A 24905-nucleotide genomic window follows, 5' to 3' on the forward strand; every position below is an offset into this window, starting at 1 on the left:
TGACCCAACGATGCTCTTCAGCTGTAGAACACTTTATACATTTTTGAATGGCTCTCAGTGTACGGCAAGACGCGTGACCACGTGGTCTTCTGGCATCACCCTGTCGGTCTCTGTCTATATGCGCGCGAGTATTGGCGAAACTTGGCGAGACGGCTGATCGAGCTATGCTGGAGCGCGCGCGGTTATTGCTTATACCTACGTGGTCGTTTCACGCAATATAAAGAAATGGCTACGCGATGCTATTCGATGGAGCAAGCTTTGGGGAATAGGATATGACTTGACCATTTGCAGAGCGTCACTGGACGACAGTGTAGTATAAAGTAGTGAAATAGAGTGTATACCAATCGAAGGCCATTTTCGTTGCTGCACAGAACCACGCTTGTTTACAGGGATGAACCCTGTCCGCGTTCGTGTACGGGCCTCGACTTCAACCTCTAACCTTCATCAGAAACGACGCGGACTATGTGTTAGTTAAAAATTATGTCTATTTGTCTCCTCTCCGAAAGCGTTACTGAAAGTACTTCTGCGTTAAAGGCAATGACGCGTCTAGACTAGAGTAGTTACAACTGTGCAGTAATGTTCCTACACAACTTTATTTAATATGAAAGCGATTAAAATGCAATCATTATATATATATATATATATATATATATATATATATATATATATATATATATATATATTGTAGGGGAGAGTCATAAGGTCAGCAGGCCGTGCCGGAATGTTCTATACACATTAGTACATAAATGAAACACACATAGCAACGCTGTAGTTGTCAGGAAAACGAAATGTAATCGATGAACACAGAAACAACTACAAAACTGATCATGAGCCATTTCACTCTGTGAAGGTGGATGTCATAGCAAACTTAGTGCCGGTTTGTATTTTTCATGGACGTAAAGATCGACAACGTTGTATGAGAGTCGATCGTTAAGTCGCTTGGCAAGCCGTAATTTCGCAATCAGTCAATTCCAGTTTCCACTCTGAGGCCCACAGAAGTGCAGAGTTATTTATTTATTTATTTATTTATTTATTTATTTATTTATTTATTTATTTATTTATTTGTTATTGTAAAGGTGTTTTCTTACAGGGTACGGAAGAAGGGAGAGGTCGAATTCGGTGCGGAAGTTTTGCCGTGCGAGCAATCAAAACTGGCCCGTACGTAAACCCTAGTGTTTCGCCTGGCTGACCGGCGGTTCTTTTATTTATTTATTTATTTATTTAGTTATTTATTTATTTATTTATTTATTTGAGAAGTAGGCAGAAATACAGTATGTCACCAGTTTCTGCCCATTGTTGACTGGTATGATGATGATAGGCGAAATGAGGCCTTTCAGCCATTTAGCTCTTCGCTACCAAGCGCGCGGCAATAAAATGCAATTAAAAATGAAAAAGTAAGAAAAAGCCGGCAGATGCCACACCTTGTGGAGATCGATGTTATGCGAAGCAGTGTGCGGGGAGCCTACCAAGTTAACGAATTTCGACCATGAGAGCACCAAGACGTAGGCGGCTGTTTCATGACCTACATGACACGCATGTCATGACTTATTATTTTTGTTCGTCATGCACTCTTGTCATATTATGCCAATTTTGGTACGCATACCGAGTTACCGAAAGCACCAAGACGTAGGCGGCCCTTTCATGACCTGCATGACACACACGTAATGACATTCATGTCATGGCCTATCATTAATGTTAGTCGTACACTCTTGTCATACTGTGCCATTTGTGGTACATTCCAAGTTAGCGAAACGACCATGACGGCACTAAGACGTAGGCGGCTGTTTCACGAACTACATGACACACATGTCATTATATTCATGTCATGACCGATCATTTATGTTCGTCATACACTTTTGTCATACTAGGCCAATTTTGGTACGTACCAAGTAACGGAAACGACATAAAGAAGACGACCATGAAAGCAGCAAGCCGTAGGCGGCTAGATAGTAGATACTGTCAAAGTGGCAAATGCTGGCCAAAATATGATTCGCATTTAAAAGAACAGATATGTGACTGTCCGCATAGCCTGGACTGTAACCGTAGAAAACAGTCTTCTAACGTTCACAGGCATTTTCGCAACACCTCACGGGAGGTTTAGCACAGTGCAAAACTGCACGCAAAACATCCTCTTCGATCGCAAAACATCCTCTGCGATCCTCTTCGTAAGGATCGCAGAAGAGCTTTAATGATGTTCAGTCACCACTTCAGTTGAGCAGTGGCACTGCTCTACTGGATGAAGTGGGAGTAAGAGCTCATTAACGCGCGATATTGAGCGCGTCGAAACTTCGCAGAAACGGACAAGCGTGAATGCTGCGAGCGTAAACGTGAAACTTTCTCCACCACTCCCTCGACGCTCTCGTTTTTAGCGAGTTGCGAATGCTTAGACAGCTTGGGGTAGAAATTGGGACGGCCATATATTAGAATAGCAAAACGGGCCCGTTTAGACAAGAAAAAAGGAAACTGCCATGGCACATGGTTTGAAGAAGTATGAAGAAGCATATACGCCGATGGGCAGCTAAAGGCGATTAAAGGGGGCTTGCGTGATGCTTTTAACCATCAACAGGAATCGATTGAGGAAGGATTGCGACGCAGCTTCCTTCTTTTTTTACGTGCAAGACAAACGTGTCACGTCACGCGCCATGCCTATTCCTTCTACTGAAGAACGCTGCCACCTCTTGCTCTAACCTTAATCCTACCTTGCATAGTCAAACGCTTTTACAACGAATGCCTCTACAACGAAATGACCTGCATAACGAAATAGTAATTCTGTCCCGGTTGTACCGTGAGCTGTGTGGTGCGCAGCCTTTACAACGAAGTGACCTGTATCACGAACGATTTCCGAGGCCCCAAGCACTACTTTAACAAAAGCGTTCGAATGTATCGCGGAACACCTATTTATCACTGTGCTCGTGTGCACTATTGCATAAAGGAATGTTGGGCTTCCTTCTGAACGTAGCACGAAGCTGCACGATGAACCAGAAGTTCTGAACTAATTATACATCACGTCGACAACGGCTACTGAGCTCAGTTGGTCGAGTAACTGCACTGGTTAGGCGCCATGGTCCAGGCTTCGGTGCCTATAGAGCAGGAAGTGCCATTTTTTTGCATCCGGCTACGTTCTAGCGGATGGCAACACCAACCGAACCGATGTCAATTTTTCTGCCTTTATCTAACCTCCAGCTTGGTATTGTTAGATGGGACGCAGGGATCGTGGGACTGCTGGCAAGCTTAGCATTCCAACTGGACAGTGCGTGAGCTTTGCCAAGCCGTCAAGAGCCTCTGTCCAAGCAACTCGACGTCGCTGTCAGCGACTCGCCTGCCGAAGGCTATACACGTTTGCCAAGCGGCTGTTACCTGGCGATGTTCCTGTGAAACTTCAATCGCTGTTAGCAGCCCAAACTGACCGTTACGTAGAGCCAGCTAATTGCTGCAAGGAGCGAATGTTCGGCCACGTCCGCGAAAACGACGTCGACTCCTCCTCCCCCGATTGCCTCGTGATGACGTCATATGCGGGTGTGAAGGCTCAACATCAGGGGCGGAGTCCGGCGAGGTGTTGACCAGTTGACGCCTCTGACTGGCCGGGAAAAGCTGATCGATTTCTCTCGTCTAGGGATATACGGAGAATAATCACATAAAAAAAAAGACTTCAGTGTGCCTCGAATTTGCTCCGATATGTAAAGTGCGCAGACATGTTGTGCGCGTCGACTCAGTCATGTATCTAGACTGCTGTTATAGTGTGCTACTATAACCATGAAGGCAGTCGTAAATATTTGAAGTAAACCAGTTTCCTTCAACCTACCGACCTCGTCTCCTGACCAGCTAGCAACTCGGCGACAGATACGGACGACGGCGTGGGTCCATTTAGTCAGCTTAATGCAACGGCAAGAGGCCCTCTGAGGGACGCAAACCACGAACCCAGAATCAGTGCCCTAACAGTATACACAGTATACGCCCATGTCGAGAGCCAAATTCACGACCTTGCAACTGCCATCTTTACGTTGACTGTTCTTGGTTGTCCCCGTTGCAGTGCTATTAGTGATGTGGTGTGTAGACTCCAGAGGAGAGGGGATTAGCGCAGTTTTGCTAGTTGAAGCAAATATTGGGTTCCGAACTAGAGGCGCGAATCTCTTACCTTCGCACACGGATGCGCGTACGTGCTACTTTTCGCGAATCATACGTTGGGGCAATTTTCTCCGCTTCCGCGTCGAAAACAAAGGGATAAAGCAGCGAACGGTGCTGGCAAGAAACAGACAAGCGAACGCCTCGAAACCTGTCAGCTGCTGAGCCGAGGCGGCGCGAAAACGCTTCGCAACAGGCAACGCGAAACGAAATAGCGCGCGTCCGGAAAAGGTAAGAACAAAACCGGCGGGAGAACATGCGCCGTCTGGCAACCACCGCGTATTCTCTTTAAGCTCTCTGCTACTCTCTGCCTCGCGCACTCTTCTTTCTGCTGGAAACTCAGCCTCTCCTCTCCTAAACCCTCTAACTCCTCCGGTTCCGTCTCTTACTCTTCCTCGCGTTCCTCCTCAGCGGTTCGGTGACCAATGGGCGGCCAACGACGCGCTCGGGTCAGGCCGTGCAGACGACGCACAGCGTGCCGCCGCCGGCTGCTAGCTGCTGCCGCGTCTGCTTGTTCGGCCAGCCGCCGATATACAGCGCGTGGTCGTGCGGTTATTGTTATGGTGCGGCTCTTGGTCGCTCTCGCGAAGCGAGAAACGACTTCTGCTCGCGGTGCGCGCCGTGGCAACGCATGACGGAACGTACGCGACATCGAAACACCAACCACCTTCGGCCGGCTTCTGACAGACCACGGGGACGACTGTGTTGCTTTCTAACCAGAGAAGATGCCGAGTTGCTCGGGAGGCGGCGCGGCTGTCCGTCTGTAAGCGAGTGAGTGACGCGATCTCGGCGTACATACTGCGGTTGCCGGTGTGTGTTTGTGCAGCGTGCGTGCCACCGGCCATCCATGTGCTGATGCTCGTCGCGCGTATGGTCGGTGCGCGATTTTTTCGCGTCCCGTGAGGCCCGTTTTGTGCTTCTCTCTGGTGGTGCGGCGGCGAGCGGTGCAAAGAGGTGTGTGTGTGCGTGTGTGTGGTGATGCGTTACCCGTGGCGTGGATGTTGTTCACCTGCTGCCGGAGCGCGCGACGCGTGCTACGTCGTCGAGCCGTGGCCGTAACACCTGTGTCCGGCGGTTTCGGCCGCTGACGGTGAGTATAGTAGTAGCGCCACATTCGTATTCCATCTACGCATGCTTTGCAAGTATTTCCGCGGTCATGCTTTGGGTTCTGGCTTAATAAATCGTCCGCGCGCGTTAATTCCGATTTGTTTGTTGGTGGCGACAGAGCACATGCGACCGCGGCGGTTTTGCACAAATATTCAGAGCTTTTCTGGCTAAAGCGGGCACACTGACCAGTAAAATGGCACACATATTTGTAAACAACCGCCAAAGCGAACTGCGCAATTTCAAGGCGATAGACAGGCGAAAGTAGCGAGCAATTCCAGCGCGTAAAGGCTTCTGGACTCGCCAGAATTTGTTGCACAAGGAAGACGTGTATAAAAACAGAAATACTAGCCGACGCCCACTTTCAAGCCTTTCGTGTTCTGATTCGGATGTCTGTCAGAATACTGTATAAAATCCCGACGTGACAGAAATTACGTGCTAGCATATGCTAAATATTTGACCACATCTGAGTGCTTATGCCACTTAACTGACCTCAGATATTATACTCGGACGTTTCGCCTGCTATAATGAAATAGATATACGTTACCATCGCTATCATTCTGTTGAAATAAGCGTGCTAGAACACGAGCAAACGTACAGATGTAGCCTTCTAATTAAGTGGCTTTTTACATAGAACGTTCATTAGCTATGAAGAGGATGTTGCTGGCAACGCTGACTACAGTAATATCCGTGTGAGTCACAGCAAATGTTGCTTTTTCGCTGAAACTTCTGACTGCTTTCGTTAAAATCCCAGCTGTGGATTTGATAATCTAATAAAAGCGAGCGGTTATTACCGCGATGTCGTCTGCTTTATCTGACATTTACCTCTCAATCTGCGCATTGCGCCATCGTTCTCAATAAAATTTTCATGACGCATATTTTTTATCATCCTTTCGACAAGCTCCATCACATTCTTTTATTCTCTCACACTCATTTATGTAGGCACAGTCGGAACACGCTGATAAATATGTGTGCGTTTCCAAATGATTCAGCACAGCCCAAACGAAGTTTCAACAGCGGAGTAACAAGATGCGGAAAATGCGGTAAAATACTGATGTAAAAAATGGTGAATCTGGGCATTGCGAATGCGGTGAAATATATGGAAATAGGACAACTTAAATATACAAGATCCGCTTTAGAACGAGCATGAAGGCGTCTTGGAAATCTGTTCATGCTGTGTGAAGTTTATGTTTACGGACGCTCGCTAAAGCGATAAGAATTAGGTAAGCCTCTCTGGACTGTGCGGTTTATCCAATTATTCGTATTAACAGAGGCAATGTATGCGTTCAAAGGTGAGAAGTTGGCGAACTGCGCCCTAAAGCGGTAATAGTTAAGTAGACGTCTCTGAATTGTCCAGTTTATCCGATAATTCGTATTAACCAAGTTTATCCTGCTGGCAATTTATACGTACAAAGGTGAGCAGTTGGTGAATTGCAACGCTGAAGCGGCACTGAAATTAATTATGGGATATCCAAAATGTCGAATACGAATTGAATAGTTGTGACTGTTCGATTCGTGTATGATTCGAGAACTCTCTGTTCGAAATTGCCGAATATTCGTTTCCGCTCGAATATGCGGCGTAAGAGCGCTTTATTGGAGCCTCACCTCTCGTCCTTGTCTGTGTGCGCTGTAAGTTATAGTGACGCAGATCTACCGACTCGCCCAGCTAGCCGCCGTACTATCGTTGAAGAAAGGTGGTTGCAAGTAGGGACTGTTTCGAGCAATTCTGCTTAAAGAGATCCGCGGTTGCTGCACAAATGCACCAGAGCCCGTATTCGCAGAAATTTCGCACGCTAGAATTGTCGTAACGGCGCATTCCAGACAGTCCTTAATGCTGGGCGTTTTATTAGCGAAGGCTGCCAGCCGATAGCAAAGATCAATTACGAACGAAGAGCTTTGTGAATTCGCCTCTGCAGCTCCTCCCCATATGAGCGAGTCAGGTAACATCAACCGAATAATTTAGGTACGCCGCACATTCTATAAGATTGACTGGCTTATAGGCAGCCTATAGGACTTACTGTCTCAATTTAGGCAGAGCAAATAATTATTTTCCCATTCTCACCGTGTTTTCATCCCGTTTAAGCAATCGGCGGTGCTGTAGTATTATAAGCCAACCTTCTTCGATGACCACAACAGTTCGCGTGCGTCTGTTGGTGTGCTATCCTCTTGTTAGATGCAGGCCGATGTTGTACCAGAAAGCTGAAAGCAGTTCGTCATTTGCAAGCTGACTGAACGCTTAGTTGTGACTGGCATTACATGTATGTATCAAACGATGAAAATTACTTCAACGAAACACTTTACTGGGCTAGTCGGTGCGTGATTATTTACCATAACTGTGGCGCAGAAATGACTAGGTACGACATAAGCAGCGTAGACAAACGCGCCTGTTTAGGTTGCTTTTTATCGTCCCTCTTCTTTTGTTGCGCCGAAAATTCTGGTAAACAGATATGCAAATAAGCGATGTTTTTTTTAAAACCAAGAGTCCTCCAGGCAGTCTTTATACCTTTCTTAGAAATGAGATAATATATAGTATTCGATTCAATATGCGAAGGTCGCTTTCCTCGAATATTCGTATTCGATTACATTCAGACTAGCTTGGACTCCTGCAGCAGCCATGCTGTCGACCCACTAGAGATATACTTAAGACAGTTTGCGGAAAGTATACGCAGTTAATCTTCTTTGTTGAGGTGATGGAGTGCACACATATTTTTTTTTCTTTATTCAAATGAAAATAAAAGAAAGATGTAGTCACCCTATAATGGTGACGGGTACTCCTATTCGCATAGCAGAAACAATATATATATATATATATATATATATATATATATATATATATATATATGTGTGTGTGTGTGTGTGTGTGTGTGTGTGTGTTGTGTGTGTGTGTGTGTGTGTGTGTGTGTGTGTGTGTGTGTGTGTGTGTGTGTGTGTGTGTGTGTGTGTGTGTGTGTGTGTGTGTGTGTATAGCAAGAAAAATATGCGAACAAAACCACGTCATAGGGCCAGAAATACGCAGAACACAGTCCTATACGCCCACGAACATATAAATATAAAAGGCCAAGGCAAGTCGCACTACAATGAGTTTGTAAACAAAGTCATAAACACTCACAAGCGGCCCTGATGTAGACTGTGATGAGCATGTAAACAGGCGATATTACACAGAATACAAAATAGTACTATATTCTATATATAGTACTATTTTAATAGTATATATATATATATATATATATATATATATATATATATATATATATATGACTACAATACGTTTATTGTACATGATAGCGAGATTTGTACTCGATCTACGATGACAAAGCGACGTAGTTGAAAGCTGTGTAATAATTCTGCCGTGGCGCTAACTTAGATATCACCCAAGAGAGTTTGACAGTGGCAGCTAATAAAGGTTATTTCATGCAGTTTTCGTGGGACATGTTGCAGCTGTAGTCATGTTTACTTGCCACAAAAAGTCGCCAAAAAACAGAAAGCTTCATTTGCTCTCTATTAAATATTCAATCTTGTTCCTTAATGATAAGGGTGTTAGTCATGGTACGAACCAGACTCCTTTTATACACCCATAAGGACGTTAAAATATTTATTGTGTGCCTATAGACAGCCTTTGGACTTGCGGCACACTATTTGTCGGCTATATATATCCCCAGAGAAGTGTGTGCTCGTCGAATTACATGGAAGCAGATAGAATTGTTAACGTCTTTGTTGGTAATAACTGATATAGATATTTATATCTAAGGCACAAGTGTTTCCAGAGAAACTTCAGGAGTGAGCTCGCAGAAAAAAAAAATAACTTACGAACAAATGGCTCTAGGTCTTCTAAGTGTAGACCCCTAGGCTATCTACGCATAGCTCGCACCGTTTCTGGAGTTCGTGGAAGCGAACATGAGAAGACTTCATGCCGAATGGTTTTCTGCACATTAGTCACAACATGTTTCGATTGCTGCCACGTCTTGATGACGCTTCCCTTTCCGCGGCGATATCATACGAAAAGAAAAAGGAAAAAAGAGAGAGAGAAATCACAGAGTGACAGTTAGGGTGTATGCAATGTGTTAGAGCATGTGTTCGGAAGATGGTGTCTGGCCAGGAATTCCTGGACTGATACAGTACAGTGTAGGCATAGTCGTGCTGTCGTGCGACGACAAGAACAACCGTTGCAATGAGGACGGATCACGACAGTGCCACCAAACTGCACGGTGCAAATGTTTTGAGCGCGCCAGTGTAGAAGTTTCGGTTTGTTGCTTGACCTTCGCTGTGGCGCAGGAAGCCTCTAGCATCCGAAAAATTACATCAGCATTGTGTTCGTTTTTGACGTACGTGATCTCATTTTATTAGAGGGAAGTTAACGGTGACCTCATCATTCGGCATTCTGTCGCTTCGCTTGAGGGCCATGCCGGTACCACCGACTTTCATCTCCGGCAGTGATGCTTAACACAAATGTGGGATCACTTCTTGTTCCCTCGTCCGGTTCCTTTTTGTTTGTCTGACATTGTGTGTGTGTGTGTGAGCCATGCTTTTTCGAATTCAGTTTCTGTTTTCCCAAATCGTTGTGTGAGATCGTGTGACACACATGTCTTTTTAATTTCTGATCATCTCCTATCGTGCGCGCAGTAAAACGGCGATTCTCGCGCCCTAACTGTTTCACACGTTTCACCTTGGCAAAGGTATGTGTGACATTGTCCGGCTCTGGGATCGTCTTGCGCCGAATCTCTTCTGTCCTCCCGAAACCTTTTGCTGCAATTCAGTGACGTGGGTCCTCTAGAATGCTTACTCACCGTATACTTGCTAAATCATGTTGCTTGTCTCACGAGGGGTTTTCACTAGCATAGCTTAATGTTAACTCTCTGCTCAGAATAAGTGTCCATCGCATCACTCGTGTAACGTGAAACGAAATGCGCCAGCAAGCACATTCAGTGGGTTACGGCAGGCAACTCTGTCTCGTTAGTTTACACGAAAATCTTTGAAATGAGAAAAAAGAGATCAGTCCCGGAAGTTTTTTTCGCAAAGTAAGGTACACAAGCTAACAGGAGTGTCAAAAGAGCCAATCACAAATCTACAGGCAGACGGAATTTATTTTTACTTGCGATAGCAGCTTAATATTTACGATGCGTCGTGAGTAACACCGTGGTCGTGAGAGATCGTCTGAAGCCCCTCATGTGTTATTTGTGCATCCCGAATGTGTAATTACGAATAATTGTTCTCGCGACAGTAAGTTATAACTATTCCTTGCACTGGTACGTGTCGTCTTGTCTGAAGCCACTCGTGTGTCATAAGTCTAGTCTCGGAAAAACAAAACAAAGCAATAAGAGGCGGGAAAAGGCGCTAAATTGTCCAGCACACAAACACACATGCACACACACACACACACGCGCGCTCGCGCGCGCATGCATGCTCAAGCACACAATACACCTAGTACATACATAGCTCGACTATCTGCCTAAAATAAGTGGTTCGGGGCCTAAATGTTTTTTTTTTTTTTACATATGACATACATGTATACTGGAGTATGCCATGTTTATCAACGGGGCATTTCGAAGAAAACTCAAAATATCTATTCTGCGACTAAAGCTCCTCCTTCAGGCTGTTGAACAGATAGGCGGCCTGCTGACGAAGCACCTCATCATTATAGTTAGCTCACGACGTGGATATACGCCTTGAGTAACCTGCTTCATGAAGTATCGAGACTTAATTGCAAGGGGCATTGTTTCACATAGGGCGTTAAAATATCCGTTCTGCTTTTACTGTCTTCTTCGCATCGGTACGTCCAGGTCACGTTGTAAAGGTCGAAAGCCTTGCTGTTGCAAGTCTTTTCAGTCGCAGCCTTGTACGAAGAGGATTTCGAGCACAAGGATAAGAGTCGTACAGAAGAACTTTCGCAACAACGTTACCCTATGTACCTGGCAGACGTGTAGCGTTCAACGTGATACTGCGTGGGCAATACAAAGCCGCGTGGCCGGCCTTGCCAAAACTGTTCCGCAGAGCCCTTTAATAGCTCCGCACGAGGAAATTCTGTCGACCCCACAAACCTCCAGAAAGCCGACGAAAAAAAAAAAAAAAATCGCGCGACGCGTGGGGTATATGTAGTATAGTATACACCTTGCTGGCACATGTAAAGCGAACGCGTTTTCCTATGGGCCTTGCATCTGCCGCGTACCAGCGCACCACACATACGGGCACACGCCTTTTGCACCGCGCATGTTTCCCGCGTAAGTGTGTGGACCGCCGCGATTCGGCACCTCACGAGTTGGCGCGCCGTTTCTATTCTATTAAAGGGCGCGCACGATGCTACGGCTACTCTCCGACCTGCGTGGATGTTAACAAAAGAGCAGAGAGAATGAGAAAGAGAGCGAGGGAAAGAACGAAAAGAAAGAGACAAGGAAGATTAGAGCTTTGGTTCGGTTTGTAAGAAGCGCGCGCGTGTGCGTTTTTCTCTCTCTCTCTCTCTCTCTGCGGTTGCATCCCGGGCGCAGCATTCGGTCGTGTATTAAGCGCGGTGGCGGCGGCTGTGTACGGGAATGATGCCTGCCCGGTCCATTCAGAGCTCTGCTGTGCGTCCGGTTTCGAGGTAGCGGGGCGGCAGGGGCGCCCAGCGCAAACACACTAACGCCCGAATGCGAGAACGAAGGCGACAAGGGCGAGAGAGAGAGAGGGAGAGGGAGAGGGCAGCAGGTCGGGCGGAGCACGCGTCTTTGGGCAAGGCGCAGCGGACGCTTTTTCGAGGCCTTTGCCGAATTGAAAGCGCGTGCGGCCGAGCGTGGAAAAAAAAAAGCAGCCGGGAAAAGAATGGAGAAAGGAGTTGGCAGAGAGAGAGAGAGACAGATGAGGGAGGGGAGGAACATCATCACCCGAGAAGCGGGCCACGCACAAATGGTATCAATACAGCGCTTCGCTGGGGCAGGGAGGCGATGGTTGCGGAGACGAGCAAATGGAAGCCGCCGTCGGTGTAACCCTTTATAGCATAGTAGTAACCCTAGTGAGTAGTAATCTTAAGTGTTGTCAAATGCTTGGCGAAAAATGCGATGAAGGCAAAGGAACTAAGAGACAGAAATTTTAAACTTCTATTTGTTGCATTCTTTGTCGTAATTTCAGACGGAGCCGCTTTTTGCGTTGAGTCATGAATGCTTCTGACAAGTGGTAAATGAGAGTAGGAACGAAAGTTATGCAGATCTAACGTACATTTCGGAATCGGTGTGAAGCTAAGCCTTAGCGAAGCGCTAAATTAGTTGCCACGCACCTAACGCAACGACGATGTGTTCAGTTCTGCTTATTTTCATCCTGTTCGACGTGTAAGTTCATGCAGCGTGTTTGTTTATGCACGGCAGAGGTTACAACCTTAAACTGGACGGCCGAAACCGGCCTAAACGTGTGTATTTTATCACACATGTCGTTGGAAAGGCTTCCCAACCGAAGAAATTTATGCACTTCTTATGTTTATGCACTGAATCGATCACAAGCTGTGCCGTGATGCAAACACTAGACCAGGCGGGTGCAGAGCTCGAGCACATCTATACGCAGCATTGTCACGAATACAAAGGCAATGTGTGATGCTTGTCCAGGGATAGGATCGAGTGTGCGAATATTAGAAGCTTTCAAATAAGGAATCCGAACAATGTCCTTGTCCAGTTGGTCTCCGAATCGAATAGTCATTATTCGTAAATGTGAATATTTTTTCGAATACATTCCGAATATTTCAGAATGTCAAGTGCACCCAAATAAATATAATATTGGAAGAAAAGTACGCTAGATTTTCATCCTCGCGGGCGTGGTATAGACATAAAGCTTGAGAACTTGCGTAGTGGAGCAGAGAGAGAGAGAGAGAAGAATACTGGAAGGCAGGGATGTTAACCAGTCAATAGTCTGGTTGGCTACCCTACACTGGGGGATGGGAGAAGGGGAAGAGAAAGAAGGGAGAGAGAAGGTGTAGGTACGTGTACGGACAGCACTTCAGTTAAAGTCGCTCGAGCAAACCAGAAGTTCTGAGAAAACACAAAAGTGCCTTCACTGCCTTCTGAGCCGATGATCGGTCGGGACGGGGCTCTAATATTATCTGTTCACTCAGTGAACGATCGTCTAGTTTCCTCAATGTGTTGGACAAAGACTGTCTTTGTGCTTGAAATTGAGGACAATGGCACAATAAGTGGTCAATGTTCTCCTCGCATCCGCAAACATCACATGCAGGACTATCAGCCATTCCAATTAGTGCTGAGTAGGCATTCGTGAAGGCCACTCCAAGCCATAACCAACACAGAAGGGACGCTTCACGCCGGTGCAGACCGTAGTGGAGCAGGCTATAAGTCACTTAGGCAGCCATACTTTACAGGCTGTACAGCGATAATTCGCGCTTCCTGAAGATCCCTGTGATGCGAAGGAACTACTTGTTTGCTCATAATTCTGCATTTGTGTTTTTAATAAGCAGCACTTAAAAAGCGTACTACGTAATGGCAGCAACTTGCTAAATTTAAGAATATTGGGATGTGAACATCGTTCAACATTACTTGTGATAACGGCCTTTCATCGTTCGAAAACTATTCGAAAAACTATTCGATATTCGATTCGCTTCTCGCACTATTCGATTCGTATTCGATTCGGCCTCAAAAATCACTGTTCGCACACCTTTATTCAGGGACCACGTTTGCTGAATTAAGGTGCGCGCAGAGAGAAGTACGACGGGAAACACAGTTCTACCATTGATTAGTCGCCCGTTTCATTCCTGCGTCATTGGCCAAAGGAAACTTCTCTTTAAAATTACGCTGATCCCACGCACTGTGGGCATCGATGGACGCGACGCTTCTTCGATGTAGATGCTTGCGTTAATGATAATGTGTTGATGTTGTGTGACCTTACGTTACTTTAGATACTCCGTTGCATTATAGGTGCTATTTGATTATGCCATGCATTTATAATAGCTATCAGTTGGGCGCGTTGGTAAACATTGTTGATGTAAACAGCGCTACTAAAACGTAGACTTAGCGAGAACACAGGACAAAGCGCTACTGATAACTGGATAATTTCATTCAGGAAAGGTGTTCTTGCATGCAGAACGAATGTACGTCACCGCGAAGCCACTATCATTGAAAACAAGTAATCAACGCGAGATATCAAGACCAAATAGTAGTGCCTTCAATCACAACGTTTTTGTCCTAGATTTAAAGGGGTTGTACACGTGCCTTGGTAGCGATTGAAGATAGAGAGATCGACCCACTAGAAAGCGCTGGAGAGGATGGCCCACTATAGCGTCCCTCTTCATCGCTACATGTGTTATTTCTTCTTCTTCTTTTTGTTTTTGTTTTTGAGCACTTACCCTCACTTTTTGTCGAGTGGAATGTTGTCGCGCTTTATGAATATGACAGCGCAGCTTATTCAACGAAGTCTTGGTAGAGAGTTACAAGGCAGCGGTGTGGAGGAACACGTTGCTTCCCGACTCTGTGACGGGGCTCCTGAAACAACATACGGATTCCGAAACTATGGGCGGTGAGGAAATGATGATAGATCGTGACCAGACTACTAAAGACCAGCACAGTAGGACGTATTACAAAGTCTAGAGATCGATTGGAAACGCTTAACAAGGAGTCAAGGAGAACAAGGAACAAGGAGAACAAGGAACAAAGTGAATAATGTTGTTCATCTTGCTTGGAGTAGCTATTTGCGCGCCTTCGGAGAACCAGACCGTCCAGCGGAGACACTGCGGCTCCTATCAAGGCGGTCAGCTCTGAGAGTTCGAGACAACATTCTTTAAAACAGTTTGCACGATTTGAGGTCTATCTTTGTCCCACAAGAATAATCGCCATCTGTCTTGCTCGCGTTTCCTTTCTTGAGACCCCTGCGGTTGTTATTTCCCTGTCAAGAGCGTTATGCCGCGCTGATAGCGCTCATGCCGTTCGTGACTTGGAAGTACCGTGCGCGCCGCGTTAAAGAAAGGAAAGGCACGCAGGATGAATGATGATTATTGTCCTGGTGCAAATATACACCCCAGAGCGTGCAAGCTGTTGTTAGAGTGAAGGCAAGCGTTGTTAAACGTTGGTTGAAGACCATTTCTCACCACTAAGGGCATCTACTGTACAGTAAACCCTCAGTATAACGCAATCGCTTTGTTTGATATATATCTTTCTTCGAAGGGTTTATGCGGTACCCATCGCAGTGCAATCGTTTTATATCGGATTATTCGAAGTAGCTATGGCGTAGCGTAATATCGGCGCGAGATAGTTCGGTGCAGTATACACGGTGACACTTCTACCAGACGTTCTCCACCTCCTCTATTTTGTGTATGTTTTTTTCTTGCGCGCGCGTTTGCTTTACTTCTCCGCTATCTATTCTTTCCGTTTTTATCTCGACCTTACCCTTCTCAAGTGGCAGGAAAGCAAACCAGAAGCTTCTCTTCCAGTTAACTTTCCTGCATTGCTCATCTAATTTATCTCTCTCTCGCTCTCTCTCTCTTCGTGTCAACCTGGATTGGCAAAAATGTCGCTGTTAAGGCCACTCCACCACGTGGCGCCAGCTTCTGGGCCTTGTGCTGCTCGACGCGATCATATAGCCGACCAACGTCGAGGCAGCTTTTGACGGGTGTCATCAGAATCTCGCTGCTTTCGCTAGCCTCCGGTCTGCTGTAGCGCACTTCCCTGATTACGATGACACCTTTGGTGCATCTCTTATTTTAACGAAATACCGCTTATAGCTATCTCAATTTTCTGTACCGGTGATTTCATTATAAGTAGGGTTTACTGTCTCTTACCTTACGCTTCCTATACTACGAATTAACTGCCCCCACGTATACGCCAAGCTGGCTACATTAGACAGCGAGGAGTCTCAGAGTGAGCTGTACGCACTTGCTTGACTGCCACCCGTTCGTAATGGAGCGCTACCCCGGTGCGATGCGTTGGTTGGCATCTTAGGACTGGCCGTACGCTCGCACCACAATAAGTATGATATATTTAAAAGGTTCACGCACTGTTTGCCCGACGCGAGGTGAGAGGTCTGGTCACTTGCCTTGTTCGAGATACAGTTCTATATCAGTCGTCGATAGTTCTTGCAAACTAGTTCTGAAAGATATTGCAATGGGTGGTCGCAGTAGTACAAAGAGGATGGCGAGTGCCGGCAAAAGCTCCGCAAGGCTCCGCCTTTCTTTTTCAAGCGAAAACCGCAGGCACCGTTGTTCGTCCTTGGAACTAAAATCGTTCTGCTCTCGTGTTTGGATTGCGCCGTTCGTGTTTCGAGATCGTTCACTATGGTGCGCCACTTCTCGAGCTACATTAACCTTAGGTAATGCATAAGGTGCTCGCGTGTGTCGTTGAGGGGGTCGACCTACAGCGTCATGCGTTTACTTCACACTGCGGCTCGTTACGTCTTGAAAGAAGTCTGACCCCTCCGATCGCAAAACTTAGTGCATTACCACGTGTGCAGCAGGCTTTCGCCTTCGCGTGTCACAGGAGTGTAACATTCTGCCGAACTCTTTTTGAACGCGTTTTCGCGTAGAAATAGCTTTCGCGCGGCGTCAGCCTTGTGCGCTGCCAAGTGGAAAGGGCATAATGCGACGGGCGAGAGGGAGAGGCCGCCGGTAACCCACCGAGAGCTGGCGACACCGAAACCGATTATCAGCTGTATAGGTATCGATACCCAGCGTCGAGCGCAGCGCATTGTGTCACAGCACTGATACGTGCACAACGACCCCCCCCCCCCCCCCCCCCTCCTCCTCACGGTTCGCTGCGCGCCCGGTGTTCCGCAGCTTTCCGACGCCGGTGTGTTTATACCCCTACACCACCTCCCGCACCGGCCCTATAGCCGCACGCTCTGATTGCAGCCCCACCGCGATATACGCGTACAGCGTAGCGACCGCGCGACTTAGCGCATCACGCTTCGACGTTTTTCGTCCGGAACTGCGTCGCGCAACGATGATGTAAACGCGCGCGCGGTGGCTTTGTGTCGGGAAACGCGACGCGGCTGATAAAAGAGAAAGCGGGTAACCAGGACGATTTGGCACGACTAGGAGGGAGGAGGGAAGGTGGAGGGGGAAAAAGGGTGTTGCGGAAGCAGTGCTGCAGATCCTGCAGAGAGGACACTGTCTCTGTTTTATGCTCGCCTCTGCGGCGGCACGGGGCTGCGCGCTGTGCTCACACACTGTCTCGCCGTGTGTGAGCTGTTGACACACAAAAAAGTGCGACACGAGGGGGAGGGGGCGGCGACCCGAGCGCAGGGAGCCGTTTTGCCCCCGAACGCAAACTACCGTTCCTTTCTTCCGCTTTCTTTCTTTCTTTCTTTCTTTCGTTCTTTCTTCGCGGGTTGCGAGTGTGTACGCGCGTTCATCGGTTCGACACGACGCGCACTTGTGCCGCGAGATCAGCGTTGTGTGATAAGGAGTGCGTCTGTGTGCGCGGCTGATGTGTGTGTGTGCGCGCGCGGTTGGTGTGTGTGTGTGTGTCGGTGGGTTTGGTGGGGCGAAGGGTGCGCAGAATGACTCCCTTCAGACCCCCCCTTTCAACGTTGCCGTGAGCCACTTGCGTCTCCTTTTGGAGTGGTCAGTGGTCACGCGAACGGCGTCACTTTTCCAACGAACTGCGCACTCCGTGCTCTTGTGTATGCGCGACGCGCGTGAGCAGTGGAGAGTGTGGGAAGCTGATTGTAACAAAAAAAAAAAAAAAAACGGGCTCGCAGGGCGCCGGTAAACTTGGAGAGGGAAAACGAAAGAGAAGCGGAGAAAGAAAGGAATAAGAGAGGTCAGCACAAACTAAGAACAAAATAAGTAAATAAAGAAAGAAAATGAGGAAACAAGTCACGTCTTTTGGCGCGCTCTATATGGACCGCTCACGCTTTCTTCCACCGCAGCCGTCAACGGTGTTTGTGTTGTCACTGACACCGTTCTGAAGAAATAAAAACAAAGTGAAAGATAAAAAGATGGTGATAGAGAAAGTGTCGGGAACCGAATCGGCACGGGAAGCTATACGTTTTACTACCTGAAGACGCTCTAATTCTTTACAGGTTGGCCTGCAGAACGCTTCGTAATTTGAGATAATTGTTAAAGAGGAAAAGAACCGCGACTTCAGACGGGACGTGACGGTCCTTCGTCACGTCCCGTCTGAAGTCGCGGTTCTTTTACTCTTTAACATGTGGACCAACTGGCCAAAGTTCCCCCCTCTTGAAATAATTGATAGGCACACGTTCACAAAGAACAAAGAAAGAATGAAAGAAATCAAGAAAGAAAAGAAAACCAGCCCATGCAAAAAAATAGCCGGTGGCATAACACGAAACTGGCAGTGGCAACTCGAAAGGAAGGGGAGAATAGAACTTGGCTTCCGAGAACTCGCGCGTGTGCATTCGTAATGGCGACTCAAGGTAACCTGGCTCATATCCGTAAAGAATGGCCGCACGGGGCGTGTCCTTGTTCGCTCATTCTGCCGTTCTTCCTTCATTCTTTCACTTTGCTGGCTCCGCCGTGCTTTATGTGGTCGGCACCTATGTTACGAACAATGTCCAAGATCATGTAGATTTAGCACCGAAATACCGAGTGGTTACTAGATAAATCCGCTGTTGTATCGATAGGAAGGGAACGACGTTACCTTTTGGCGTTTCTTCAGGCGTATGCAAGGGCTTTTTGGATCCCGATATACATGTAAGGCCCATACGTTTCAAAAAACAGTTGGTTAGTTTGCGCTCAGGCTTCCTTCGTGTTTATTCTTCTCTTTATGTTACTTGTTTTCAGCCTTGCACGACAAGTTTCAGTCCTCATTAATACGTAGATTTGTTTTTGTTTGTTTCCTGCTGTAAATCCCCTGTTCTTCGCGCTTTCGCTGTCGTGTAGAACTCGTTGGTTCTGTCGGCTGTTGCCTAAGTGTATGGTTACACTGCAGCTACGTCGAAGCAGGTTGCCCTTAATTTTCAAAGGGCGTTGCGTGTTCACTGAAATTAAGACTCTCTCTTTCCTTTACCATATATAGCTTTCCGCAAAAAGAAAAGAAATAGAAAGAATCGCTAGAGGGCACCCTGCCGCTATTGTCTGAGGGAGCCGCAAGCGCACGTGGCGGGCGGTTCTTCGGCCACCGCGGGAATGAGGGGAAATGCGCGGATTTGCCTGGAAATTCGTCATTCTGTTTTCATACTTGCTTTGCGACTTTGCAACCTGAGTGCGCTTTCAACGAAACGGCGATTTACGAGTGCCACGTTTCCCAGTGATTACATATGGGCGCGGATACTAATTGTCTTGCTTGCCTTTAGAGAACTATACGAGTGCTTGAAAATTTAGAAAGATAAAGCATAGTAGATAATGCTACCAGAACGTTTGAAGCCTCAAGCACGAAGATGAGACAAATTCACGCACTAACCATCTTTCCCAGGGTAGCTGAACAATCGATATATATATATATATATATATATATATATATATATATATATATATATATATATATATATATATATATATATATATATATATATTTATATATATATATATATATGAACAAAGAAACTATGAAGCGCTTCTCTGTGGCTCTGTGGCACTCTTCTTAGATGTAAAAGGTTCCTACGACAACGTAACCCATGAAGCCATTCTCCGAGCTCTTGAGGTTGCAGAACTTGGAGGCCACGTCTTTAGGTGGGTTAGGAGCTATCTCAAACGGAGATCTGAGTTTGTCCTTACGGAGGATTTCGCGACAAGTAGATATATCTCCAGTCGTGGTGTCCCGCAAGGCCCAGCGTTGAGCCCCACTCTTTTCGTTCTCGTTCTAGTGGTGCTTGCCGAAACGCTACCACAGACTGCTAATGTCTCGCTCTTCGCTGACGGTATCTTTGAATCTGGGCGTCCGGCGGGACGAGGCCGCAAGTGGGCGCCAGAACACACAAAGCGGTAACTCTGACAGCGGCATACCTTCGCCGACAAGATTCTGACGATTCCTACCGAGAAGCGTGCGCTAGTGGCATTTACACGAAAAGCGATGTATTTCCACCCGGCGTGTATCGAGGGCCACTCCATCGCGTACAAGAAAGCTCACAGGTTCTTAGGCGTTATTGCCGATCGTAACCTCATCTGGAGTCCACATATCTCACACATGAAGAAAAAGCTCACTTGTATTGCGAATATCTCCAAGTTCGTAGCTGTAAAATCGTGGGGACCTTCCGTGCACTCCACGTTACAGCTATACACGTCACGTTTGCTCTGATTTTTGCGCTACAGTCTTCCTCTTTTGTCCAACACATCCAATACTAATTTCCTTGCACGACAGAGCGTACAAGCTCAAGCACTTCAGACATGTCTCGGCCTGCCGAGGTGTTCTTCGACAGGTGCAACGATTGTCATTGCACAGGGGCACCCGATCACCACCCATATCGTTGGTGAGACGTTAAGAGCGCACATTCGACACCTTTCTCGGCTACCATTCCACCATTTAGCCGATTTACCTGTGCGAAGACCACAGTCTGCATTCTGTCGTATCGTGACGAGACCCCATGACTCGATACCATCTGGCTTCAAGCCTGCAAAACGCCCAACATCGCCAGTGTGGTGTCTCCGGCAAATTCACGTGTGCCACTCCATTCCTGGGATTGCTAAGAAGGCAGATTCTCACCGCTAGCCTTGAAGCACTTGTCTCTGCTTCTCCTCAACGAGTCTTATTTTGACTGCATACACATTTACACGGACGATTCCACCAATTCAAACACATCTACCGGAGCAGTAGTTGCTGTTCCATCAGACGCCGTCTCTGTGCAGTTAAAATATTCGCACAATGCAACGTCGATAACAGCAGAACTTGAGGCTCTTCAAGGTGCACCCAATTACGTGCTCCAGCAGCCACCAAATCGTTGGGCCATTTTCTGCGATTCCAATTGAAGCAGCCCTACAAACTGTGCAGTTTCTCTTACGTCATGGATTACACGACCAGCTATTGTACGAAATAAGGCACGCTCATCAACACGCGCTCGATAAAGGCCGCAGCATTGTATTTCAGTGGTTACCGAGCCACTGCGAAATTGTCGGCAACGACAGCGCAGATGAAGCTGCGTGTTCAGGCTCACCAAAAACGTCAGCGGGTTCTCTTACTACTTTCAAGGACTGATGCTACGCGACAACTTCACATGCTCGCCACATCACACTTCTACGATGGAATTCGCCGGGTTTCACCAGTTCACGCTTGCACTCCCTCGACCTTGTCTTGCGACTTCGCCTGCCATCCCGTCGCGAAACAACTTTACTGTATCGCATGTGGTTGGGCGTCGCATTTACAAATTCTTATTGATTCCTGATAGGAATGGCCAACAGTGCTGCGTGCAATTCGTGCGGGAGCGATGAGAGTCTAGAGCATCTTCTGTGTCAGTGCCCATTTTTTGACACTCAACGACATCCTCTACGAGCTAACCTCTTCCTGCTAGACAATAGAGCTCTCTCAGAAGAAAATATCGTTGGACCATGGTCTATGGATTCCTTCATGCAAAAGGCCACAAAAGCCCTTCTGCATTTCTTGAAGGACACCTGATTGCATAAACGCTTGTGACAGTTGAGATTCCTCTGCGACTGACTGTTAATGACTGACTATTATTTTCCCTCCTTATCTGTTGTTCCCTTTTCCTCCTCAGGTGTAGGGTAGCCAAGCGGGCACGTCCTTGGTTAACCATCCCACTTTTCCCTCTTCGTTTCACTTTCTCTCTCTCTCTCTCTCTCTGTACTGGACATTGTGCGCCACACAGATTCCGAAATTGGTGACTTCCCAGCACGCGGTTCGGAGGCCACAACATGTAGTACTGTAGCTGACAAAGACGGCAGTGTGCACATCGCAAAGAAGCAGTTGTTCTCGAGAAGATAGATACGCTGATAGAGCCCGCTGTTTCCGTGCAGTGAACGAGTTAGGAGCTGTAAGTATTGGTGCCGCCCAAATCAGTGCCCAAATCAACGCCCAAATCAGCGCCCAATATCGTTGTGTGCACTCTACGTGCGCACCTGTGTCGAAGGAATTCCTTGCTCTCCACATTAGTGCACCGGAGTTTCCTTCCCAGGTGCGCTGTTCGCGTAAGGTCATTCCTGCGTTCTTTTGCGGCCACCAGAACTCAGTAGCGTCGATCTCTTGATCAGTTAGGCCACGCCCAATGTGCCGGAAGGTACGCGCCTACTTTAGAGGGTATTTTTCAGTTGCGCTCCCGTGACAGCTTAATTGCAGACTAAGTCGCCGGCTAACTATAGCTGGCGCCGGACAGCGCCATCAATTTCACGTCGTTCAACCGATGGGACTCGGTAACTTTTCCGCCGTAATAGTGAGGCCCGCGATACGTATCGCCGTCATGAGTAGCACCTGGCTTCCTGTTTGCGCGCTCAACCCGCGCGTACGCGGTCAGCTGCACCCTCTAGAAACACGTAATGCTTATTAAGCGACATATAATGTCGCTATCACGTAGCGAAGCAAAATAGGAAGGTCTACCTGGCGGCCCTATCAATTCGGCCTTCCGTAATGTTACTTACGATAGAAGAAGATCAATTGACACGAAGGTGGTGACGTAGGGGATTGGAAGAAGCGAACCAGGAGCGCGTTTATGCATTCGCTAGAGTGATAAGGACCGAAGGAATGAATGGAGCTTTATTCGTTCAGAGCTAGGTGGTACGTAGGCATATATCCTCAACAAAAAAAAACTTTGTTTATGCAGTCTGTAGAAAGTGTACAGTTGTCCTTCCGCGGAGTCGTTAGGCTGTGTATGGGCAGCAAGGCCTTATTTTTTCTGTCGACTAATGTAAACTAATCAACTTATAATGCTTACGTTAAGGGTGTAGCATCACACAAACTGAACGTGTGCCTTTATTCTGCAGGCGGGCCAGAGTTGCTCTGTGCATAAGTGCGTCCGAGATAGCGCCGGAAATGTGTCGGAGCATCGCCCATGCATGCCAGCCTCGAGGCATCTACAGAGAGGCGAGGTTGTGAGGAGAAATGGTCACTTATACTTGCGCAGGAGGCTGAGCATACATTACGTCCAGCAGGATTTCGGCAGTTACAATACATATATTTTTTTTCTTGCTTTTGACACCTTTAGCTGATGAGCATGGCACTTCCTGCCTTCTAAGGCTTACAGTACTGCAGTAGACCCCGATCGACTTCGATTGAAATTCTCAACTAAGCTCGTACATGTACTTTGATTGAACGGAACATTATTCTATATTTACAAATTAATTAATTAATTAATTAATTAATTAATTAATTTAATAATCAATTCAATTCATTCTTTCATTCATCCTTTTGTGGGGTTTACCGTTCCGCAGCAACATCTGGGTTCTGAATGCGGATTAACTTTGATAAAATGAGGTTCATTAATGCGCACCTAAATCTACGCAAGCGCACCGTCCTTCTACATTTTCGATCCCCCGGTATGCAGTCCGCGGGATCAGGAAAAACTGCAGATGATGGAAAGTCACCTTCGATCGTATATATTTCTTTAAAATGTCACGTGCGGATTCTCGGAAAGATGTCGACCCATTATACCTCGGAAAAATCTGTGACATCTTAAGTGCGACATTTTTTTACCGTTGACTGACAAGTCGTACGCGGTCACTGGCTCGCGAACAGTCACGATGGATTGATGAGGCCTCAAAATTCTCGTCCCAGCTGCAGAAATTATAAGCGCAACGTTAGAGTGGCTGTCACTTGAGAGGATGATATCGCTGTAGTGACCGCCACTTTAAGAATTGACTCGGAGGAGGTCGTGTCATGCCCCGATGTCCAAGTTTCATGTTGTCGCGGAGCTCATTTATTGCGCCTAACCTCAACAGGCGGGCACTACTCAGACATTCAATTTATGTTCGAGCAGCAACATTGAAGGCTGAACAACATGTCCTCCATTCGCTCGTGTACATAGATTTTTCGGCCGGTGTATATGATTGCCCAAGGACCTTTATGCATCCCGTATCTATGCTACGCTGAGTAGTATATCTCTCCGATAAACTCTGAAGTACATTGTAGGCCCGAACAGCTAAGGGAGCGGGTAGATTTTATCGCGTTTCTTTATGAATTGCGTATAGAAATAAAAAAAAATGCACCGTGGATAAAAAGAAGTAGACGTGCTGTTGTAATGGAACTAGAAGGGAAACGTTGGGCGAGTTGGGGGTAACTCCTGTTTTGAAAAGTAACAGCGCTAAACGGCAAAGGACTGAGGCAGAAGAAGAACAACGCGTTGCCTTTTGTCTTCTGTGAACATTCACGTGCACTCTGTTAAAAAGTTCAAATCAATGCTAGTGCTCGTAATGTGACAAAAAAAAAATTATGTAACTTCCCCGGCGCCGCGATTTATACGCTGACTGTGCCGTGGCTCATTTGCGATGCAATTACAAGCCACACACAGTGAAGCTTTCAAGGTTGCCAGAAATTCTGGCGCACACCCGTGTACGTCGCATCCAGTTCTGGTCGCACATCCGCATATAGTCAGAACACCGTGCGAGGAGTTCAAGCACAGCGCTAGACCTCGCTATCGCTGTCAGTGATTCGACCTTCGTGCGAAACTGCCATTTTATTTTTGCATGTACTGCATGTTCGGAATGCGACTGCGACTGCCGCAAGTCGCACCCGCGACCGCCGTGTTCAACTACGGAATGGCTATAGCTGCTGAACATTTAGCAGGTAGGCTATAGTGGCAAAATGGGAAATGCTATTGTTTTACAGAAAAAAAAAAAAAGCATCAACACCCCTATACTCGCTATGAACAAATACCGCACATCG

The 24905-nt window shown here is 47.0% G+C and overlaps 1 protein-coding gene across 4 annotated transcripts in view; it reads left to right on the forward strand.

Annotated features, from left to right (window-relative positions):
- The first annotated feature begins 4586 nt into the window (after positions 1–4586).
- Positions 4587–24905, forward strand: part of Rbp (RIM-binding protein) — a 410709-nt gene continuing 390390 nt past the window's right edge. For 2 of the 4 annotated variants that reach the window (XM_055063294.2, XM_055063288.1), the window contains exon 1: positions 4587–5212. The gene's annotated coding sequence lies outside the window, so the exon portion shown is untranslated. The remainder of the gene's footprint in view (positions 5213–24905) is intronic. The other 2 variants (XM_055063302.2, XM_050169575.3) reach the window with 2 other exon arrangements.

Source organism: Dermacentor andersoni, chromosome 3 (assembly GCF_023375885.2).
Source record: "Dermacentor andersoni chromosome 3, qqDerAnde1_hic_scaffold, whole genome shotgun sequence".
Lineage (NCBI taxonomy): Eukaryota > Metazoa > Arthropoda > Arachnida > Ixodida > Ixodidae > Dermacentor > Dermacentor andersoni.